Raw genomic sequence first — 8,070 nt, 5'->3', positions numbered from 1 at the left:
TTATTCGGCAAACTTTTGAGCTGACGTCATCAGTTTTTTGTAGAAGATAACCAAATATATTTTGACTAAAAATTTATTATGCTCTTTATAACCTTAAAACATCTGCAAGATTTCAAAGCATTCGGTTTTGTAGTTCCTGATTAAATCAATAAAATAAATTTACGCATTCATTAATTTTTTTGAGTCACCCTGTATATGCAAATCGAAAAAATTTGAATGGAATGATAAATCACAAGAAGAGACTCACCATATTTTGTACATTTTAGATAGGATTTATTCAGCAAAATTTTGTGGTGACATCATAAATTTTTTAGGGGGGACGACCAAATACGTTTTGATCAAAAATTTACCATGCTTATGATAATTTTAAAATATCTTCAAGATTTCGAAGCATTCGGTTTTGTAGTTCCTGAGTAAATCAGTAAAATAAATTTACGCTTTCATTTATTTTCTTGAATCACCCTGTATATGCAAATCCAAAAAATATGAATGGAGTGATAGATCACAAGTACAGACTGATCATATTTTGTACATTTTAGATATGATTTATTCGGCAAATTTTCGAGCTGACGTCATCAAGTTTTTGGAGGGGATAAGCAAATATATTTTGACTAAACATTTATTATGCTCTTTATAACCTTAAAACATGTGCAAGATGTCAGAGCATTCCGTTTTGTAGTTCCTGATTAAATCAATAAAATATATTTACGCATTCATTAATTTTTTTGAGTCACTCTGTATATGCAGATCCAAAAAATATGAATGGAGTGATAAATGACAAGTACAGGCTCATCATATTTTGTACATTTTAGATATGATTTATTCGGCAAACTTTCGAGCTGACGTCATCAAGTTTTTGGAGGGGATAAGCAAATATATTTTGACTAAACATTTATTATGCTCTTTATGACCTTAAAACATCTGCAAGATTTCAGAGCATTCGGTTTTGTAGTTCCTGATTAAATCAATAAAATATATTTACGCATTCATAAATTTTTTTGAGTCACCCTGTATATGCAAATCCAAAAAATATGAATGGAGTGATAGATCACAAGTACAGACTCATCATATTTTGTACGTTTTAGATATGATTTATTCCACAAACTTTTGAACAGACGTCATCAAGTTTTTGGAGGGGATAAGCAAATATTTTTTTACTAAAGATTTATGATGCTCTTTATAGCCTTAAAACATCTGCAACATTTCAAAGCATTCTGGTTAGCAGATTCAAAAATTAAATTTCAAAATGTTGTTTTATAATTTTGATTTTTTTTCCAAAAATCTGGACGTTTCGGGTGAAAAGTCGATTCAGAGTTGTAAACTACATGTGTAGGACTATGTTATTTTATACAATTGAAAACCCATTTACTATGTACAATTTTGAAGTGACGTCATCGCATTAGTGGTGGGGATGATTATACAAATTTTGGTTAGCGTTTTACCATCTACATGATATTCTTAATATAAGTACAAAATTTCACAACAATCGGTCGAGTACTTTCGGAGATTATCTGTCTAATAAAAATCCGGGACGGCAGACGGACAGACAGACGGACGGACAGACGGACGGACAGACGGACAGACAGACGGAAATGAGAGACCTATTTCTTCGTCTTCTAGGGGTCATGAAAGATCGAGAAAACGTAAAAGTAGAGAGTCGGCCGACGGACTCGATTACAATACTTCCTTTGCTTACGCTCGGGAAGTAAAAATGCAGGTTTCGGTGTTCTTTCCGACGTTGCTCGTGTTTTACAAGGCCAGAAGGTGGAAAATTTTGAGTTAGATTCAACATTAGTTGCAAAATTCAAATTTGCGCCAACGAGTGTGGATGTTGAACGCACATTCTCCAATTTTAAACACATTTTAAATGATCGGCGAAAAAATTTTACAGTGGACAACTTGTAATATATTACAATCATAAATTGTTTTAAAGTAATCTGAAATACGTGTGTAAAATATAAAGTCTAGTATTATTGTAATAATATTTTATCCAATGTTCTAAGAAGTGTTGTTTGATTTGTAATATGATTATGTTTTTAATGCTTTTTTGCTGAAAGTAAAACTTTTTTAATGAAAGTGTTATGCTTATTTAATGCTTTTTTGCTTAAAATAAAACTTTTTTATTGAAAATGTTGTGCTTATTTAAGCGCTTATTCTTAATTTTTTGTGCTTATAAATCCGCTCTCTAATAATAAGGATACTTTGTGCTTAAAGCAATTACTCTGAATTCGTTATTAAAGCTAAGATAAATATTACGGCCTCGAAGTTGTCTGTTTAGGGTTGTTCTCACGCGAACATCAATTCGTCGTCTGAGAACTTGTATGATCTACAGACCTGAGCGCACTCAGGCCAATGTCGACCCTAAGCGTTCGGAAACGATTTGGTTTATAAGCCTTGATGCGTGATCTGATACACAACCTAACCGGTTTCGACCATAATTTCTGCTGTTTCAACTTTCGAATTGTCAGTTTTTCGGATTTTTAGTTTGGGGACTCTTCAGTTTACTCCTATTTATTATCCAATTTTAGGATTTTACAATTTCTCAATTTCGGTTTTCAGTTTTTCTCTTCGATTTTCCGATTTTTAAATATTTCGATTTTTCAATTTTTGACTTTTATAAACTCAAATCAAATAATAGAAATTTTCGAAGAAATGAAGCTGAAAATAACTTTTGGAAGTCAAAATGTACAATAAAATTCCTTTGCGTAATTTTCGGAGACGATCGGTAAAAGGTCGAAATTTTCATATCGGGGAGTCTCAAAAATTTGAGCTTTTGAAAAATTTGTCTAAAAATCGGCAAAAAAATCTGGCATATAGATCTTGACGTGCTGATTCCAAAAATATAGCATGTTTAGGGACACGGAGCAATGTTTTCGGAGTGAAATCCGAATTTTCGAAAATTTTCAAAATTGCAATTTTTCAATTGGCGATTCTGGAAAACCGGTTGGAGTTAAATAAAATTCGCAAATTTAAATTATTGTAATAATATTTTATCCAAAGTTCTAAGAAGTGTTGTTTGATTTGTAATATGATTATGTTTTTAATGCTTTTTTGCTTAAAATAAAACTTTTTGAATGAAAGTGTTATGCTTATTTAATGCTTTTTTGCTTAAAATAAACTTAAACTTTTTTATTGAAAATGTTGTGCTTATTTAAGCGTTTATTCTTAATTTTTTTGTGCTTATAAATCCGCTCTCTAATCATCACCGTCATTTTCAAATTCAGATTCTGAATCAGATTCACATAGCGAAATAATGAAACGAGGTATAAAATTGCGTCTAATAATTCTGATCTAATAAATGAAGTAGAAAAGTGGCAATCCAGCTCAAAGCAAATGTCAATCAGATTACTGACAGACAAAAAACTAAATCATCAAATCATAATAATAATTAGTCAAATGCGAACATCTTTTTTTATTTTTATTAGATTAGATGTTTGAACTTGAGCACTTTTGAAACGTAAAATTCGTCAGAGGGTGATATGTCCTTGCATACGTCTCTATTTTTTAAACACGGAATTGAATGCTTTTGAGATCCTGTTTTTATTTAGCTAAAAGGTTTTTTAAACGCGCTGCCATAAAAGCAGACAGAACACCAATCACGTAAATCTGTAAATTTATTTTTATAATAGAACGTGATCGAACGAAATGGCCATTTTTTAAATAATTTATTGTACATAGTACAAAAGTGGATTGCGTATAAAGCGTGCAGATTTGGTAAATTTAGTGTAATACGTAGTAACACAAGGAAAGTCGGCGCATATTTTATCGCTTAAATCAAGTCCACAACTCTGAAACTAAACTAACATTAGAAGGCAAGAACAGAAACCAACTCTTATTTCTGAGTTCGAAAGTACTAAACATAAAGTAACGCGTCTCGTTTAGCCAGCGTCTGTTTTTCGACGAAAACTGGCCACAAAACTCCGGCACCCAAGACGCCATCCATCGGCAATAAATATTTATTGGTTGTTTTCGGCAGCAGCAGTAATAATGTCCGTGCATAAATCGCCCACCTCGCAACCTCTCCTTAACTTTCCATCCAGCATACTTCACCAATAAAAACTCACAAAAGCAATAAAAAAGTCTTTGCGAAAGTTCGAAACTAGGATGAACGCAACGTCGCCATCATAATACACCGAAATATAGCAATTTTTGTCAACAGACTCATAAATGAAAGCGCCCTAATAAAAATCTCGATGGTAATGCTTTCACGTGGAATTCTCACATCCACTAAAAAGTTAACACCTACTTCTTTTACTTATTCCGGATTTTTCACCTAAAGCGAAACGCGCAATAAAAAATATTCCCGCGCTCTTCATCCCCTTTTATTGCATTGTTTTATCGTCGGAAAAATAAAATCGACGTAATATCGAGACATCGCGTTTATTGCGAAGTTAAAAAACACTGAACCCCTGAATACCAACATCGGCGGAGGCGACGCGTTTCGGCCGCGAAGGTGACATCGTCAAGACCGTTTCGTAATTCAATTGAAACTTGACCGTGAAAGATGAAAAAGATTTTTGTTCGCATTTTCAGCTACAATCCACAATTTATTAAAAAAATAATAAAACCGTTTTGAAAAACTTCAAAATGATTTTGCGTATAACAATATGCGCCAACGAGAAAAATAATTTAAATTTTTATTAATACGTACTTAATGTAAGTGACAAGTTTTTTTCAATTTTGTTTTCAATTTAACTGAAGCTAACTCCAAAACGATTTACAATTTTGTTTGCAGTTTTCACCACTCGATTTCTTTAAATTTTTGTGTTCTGATAGTTAATCTTCAGACCGAAATCTCGATCTGTTTAGTTTCGAGAGCCTAACATATCAGATGGTACAATTTTCCGAGTTAAAAAATTGTCTCTTAAATTTAACGGGACTTTAAAACGAGATGGTTCGACATTGTGGAAAAGCTGAAATTTTTACAACATATTTCTGCACAACCAGAGCCACTTCTGTCCTCATTTGTTGAAACCTCATTCCATTTTAAGCAACATCGTGTTTTACTCTGAATTCAAACACCATTTTCAAATTTAACGGGAAATAACTCCGAAACGGTTAAAGATTTTGTCTTGTTCTTTACGCCATTCGATTCCTTGAAGTTTTCTAGGTCTACCTGTTAATTTTCAGTTTGTATTCTTGTTCCGTTTAGAGTCTAGAGACCGCGATATAGGACGGTATCATTTTCCTAGTTCAAAAAACGTTTTTCAAATTAACGGAAGATAACTCCAAGATGGTGTAAGACCACACCTTGTGGTTTACGCCACTCGATTCCTTAAAACTACGCCACTGGTAGTGTTTTTCGACTTACTATAACTACTATTCAATGAATGGCACAGAACGACTAGGATTAAGAACAAAAAAAGCGGAGCACTGATAAGCAACGTGCAAAAACACAATAAGTATCAGTTTGTTGCCGACCTGTGTTTGGATAACGTCTTAACGGGCGGAGTTTATGTGCAAAGTCTTTTTTTCTACAAGAAGTTACCATGTGAAGAATGTTTTAAGTGTCCTGTAGTTGAAAGAAAACTGTATTTATAAACAAAAAAAAGCCAATGATAAAGCCCCACCCATCCGCTTCAATCTCAATTGTGGTGAATTTTCCATTTGTTGTCAGATCGAGGGGCGGAGCGTAATTGCAAAATATATATTTCTCTACAAAAATTTACCATTTTCAACATGTTTGAAGTATTTTATTGTGAAAAACGACTACGTATATTAAGGAAAAAAAAGCTGAACATAAAAAAAAACTACTGTATTATAGTGTAAATTGGTAGATCTTCTTATAAAGAAGTAGAGATTTCGCAATTAAGCTCCGCCCTCAACTGACGATGCCTATATTTTACCTTTTTTTTTTTTTCTTAATATACGTTGTCATCTTATTACAACAAGAAACTTACACATGTTTAAAATGATAAAGTTTTGCAGAGAAATATAGATTTTACAATATTAAGCTCCGCCCCTCGATCTCACAATAAACAAACAAACAATTCGTCACAATTGAGATGGCCCCGAATAGGTGGGGCATTATTTTTAATTTCGCTTTCTTTCTTAGTATGTGTAGTTTTCTATCAACAACACAAAGCATATTTCAACAGTTATTTCTTGCAGAGAAATATGAGCTCTGCATTTAAGCTCCGCCCCTCTCTAACGACGAATAAAAAAATTAATCGCACATAAGAAGGGGCGGGTGGGTGGAGCATATCTATTGACTTGCTTTTCGTAATTTGCATTGTTTTCTTTCAACAATAAAATGCTTAAAATATCAAATGGTGAATTTGAGATTAGAATTATGTTTTAAGTATTGTGTCGTTGAAAGAAAACTATGAACATTAAGAAAAAGAAGCCAATTTTTTATTCGTCGTGAGCCGGAGGCGGAGTTTAATTGCTTAGTTTTCTTCAAGAGTATCGCGTTTTTGAAATAAAATTATAAAATATATGTATTAACAAAAAGAAGGCAATGATTAAGCCCCACCCACCCACCCTCATCTTAATTGTGGTGAATTTTTCATTTGTTGTCAGATCGAGGGGCGGAGTTTAATTACAAAATCCATATTTGTCTACAAAAATGTACCATTTTAAGCATATTTGAAGTATTTTTTTGTGAAAAAAGACTACATATGTAAAGAAAAAAAGGCTGAACATAAAAAAAACTATTGTATTGTAGCAAAAATTGGTACATCTGGCAACCCTGGTAACGTTTCACAAGGTAATTTCTTGTAACGACTTAGAGATTTTGCAATTAAGCTCCGCCCCCAGCTGACGATGAATAAAAAAATTCATCACAATTGAGGTAGGGGCGGGTGGGTGGGGCTTATCCATTTCAATAGTAAAATACTTAAAATATCAAATGGTTAATTCGAGGTTAGAATTATGTTTTAAGTATTGTGCCGTTCAAAGAAAACTATAAATATTAAGAAAAATAAGGCAATGATTAAGCCCCACCTACCAGCCCTTGTCTCATTTGTGATGAATTTTTTTATTCGTCGTGAGCCGGGAGGCGGAGTTTAATTGCTTAATTTTCTTCAAGAGTATCGTGTTTTTGAAATAAAATTATAAAATATATATATTAACAAAAAGAAGGCAATGATTAAGCCCCACCCACTCACGCCTTTCTCAATTGTGGTGATTTTTTCATTTGTTGTCAGATCGAGGGGCGGAATTTAATTACAAAATCCATATTTGTCTACGAAAATATACCATTTTAAGCATATTTGAAGTATTTTTTTGTGAAAAAAGACCACATATGTAAAGAAAAAAAAGGCTGAACATAAAAAAAAACTATTGTACTTATTGTAGCAAAAATTGGTACATCTGGCAACCCTGGTAACGTTTCACAAGGTAATTTCTTGTAACGACTTAGAGATTTTGCAATTAAGCTCCGCCCCCAGCTGACGATGAATAAAAAAATTCATCACAACTGAGGTAGGGGCGGGTGGGTGGAGTTTATATTTGGCATTTTTTTCTTAATATAATATGCATTTTTCTTTCAACAACACGATACTTAAAACATATTTCAGTGGTTATTCCTTGTAGAGAAATATGAACTCTGCAGTTAAGCTCCGCCCTCCTCTCAGGGCGAATAAAAAAATTAATCGCAATTGAGAAGGGGCGGGTGGGTGGGGCTTATCCATTTCAATAGTAAAATACTTAAAATATCAAATGGTTAATTCGAGGTTAGAATTATGTTTTAAGTATTGTGCCGTTCAAAGAAAACTATAAATATTAAGAAAAATAAGGCAATGATTAAACCCCACCCACCCGCCCTTGTCTCATTTGTGATGAATTTTTCAATTGTGATCAGAAGGAGAGGTGGAGCTTAATTGCAAAGTCCATGTTTTTTTACGATTCAAACATGTTTTAAGTTTTTTGTTGTAAAAAAGAAGACCACGTATATTAAGAAAAAAGGGGAAACATAAGCCCCGCCCGCACGCTCCTGTCTCCAATGTGACGAATTTTTGTATTCGTCGTGAGCTGGTAGGCGGAGCTTAACTGCTTAATTTTCTTCAAGAGTATCGTGTTTTTTAAATAAAACTATAAAATATATATATATATATTAACAAAAAGAAG

This window comes from Zophobas morio, unplaced genomic scaffold (genome assembly GCF_036711695.1).
Source record: "Zophobas morio isolate AGI-343-1 ecotype UQ-CSIRO unplaced genomic scaffold, CSIRO_AGI_Zmor_V1 ptg000007l, whole genome shotgun sequence".
Lineage (NCBI taxonomy): Eukaryota > Metazoa > Arthropoda > Insecta > Coleoptera > Tenebrionidae > Zophobas > Zophobas morio.
The sequence above is the reverse complement of the archived record's forward strand: the minus strand, read 5'-3'. Positions refer to the sequence as shown.